Below are 1,061 nucleotides of genomic sequence, written 5' to 3' on the forward strand. Positions count from 1 at the left end.
TTTAATGGAACCACGTTGGAATTTCACTTCCATTCAGCAGCTACAACTATGCCTTTCAACTTCATTTCTCTGAGCCTGTTAACACTGGCTTTTTGTTTTAAACAACTGATATGCTCCTCTCTCTTCCGGTAGCTGCAAACTGATTTTCACCTGTATCAGGCACCACTCCAACTTGGATTTTCCATACATCATAATCCTTTCCATTCACCTTCAAGATTCTAGCATGTTGCCATGAGACACTGTTACTTGGTTGTCTGCAATGTTTTAAAAAGATTAGGCTTTAAAGAATGAACTACATATAACCTCCCTTCCTCCATCACTCAGTTTCTCTTGTATGCGTATATATTACACACACACACACACACACACACACTTACATGTGCACAAAAGATTTACCGCCACTGAGTTAGTGGACACTACGCCAACCCTGCCTGCTTTGGGCACTCATTCCCCCTTCCCAGCGACTACACCACACCTAGGAGCCCTGAGGGAATTTCCTCACCGTGGGGAGGGAGGACTTTCACTTCTATTCAGGAGCTACATCTATCCGGACTGAATCCCGGATCAGAAAAAAAAAAAATTGCCATAAAAGAACATTATGGGAACAATTGATGAAATTTGAATATGGATAATATGCAGATAGTTTTTTCTATTAATGTTGAATCTTCTGAATTTGATAAAATTGTACTGTGTTTATGCAAGGGGATGCCCTTCTTCTTAGAAAATACACACTGAAGTTTTTTAGGGGACAGGGGCATGATATATGCAACCTGTTTTCAAACGGTTCAGGAAGACACAGGGACCCGAGGACGGGAAGGAAGGGGAGTGATAAAGCATATACTGTAAAGCCACACGCCAGCAGTTGGTGAATCCAAGTGAAGGCCCACTAAAGAGCATTATTCTTGCAACTCTTCTGCAAGTTTAAAAAATTAAAAAGAGGCCGGGCGCAGTGGCTCACGCCTGTAATCCTAGCACTTTGGAAGGCCGAGGTGGGCGGATCACGAGGTCAGGAGATGGAGACCATCCTGGCTAACATGGTGAAACCCCGTCTCCACTAAAAA

Source organism: Colobus angolensis, unplaced genomic scaffold (assembly GCF_000951035.1).
Source record: "Colobus angolensis palliatus isolate OR3802 unplaced genomic scaffold, Cang.pa_1.0 Scaffold78, whole genome shotgun sequence".
Lineage (NCBI taxonomy): Eukaryota > Metazoa > Chordata > Mammalia > Primates > Cercopithecidae > Colobus > Colobus angolensis.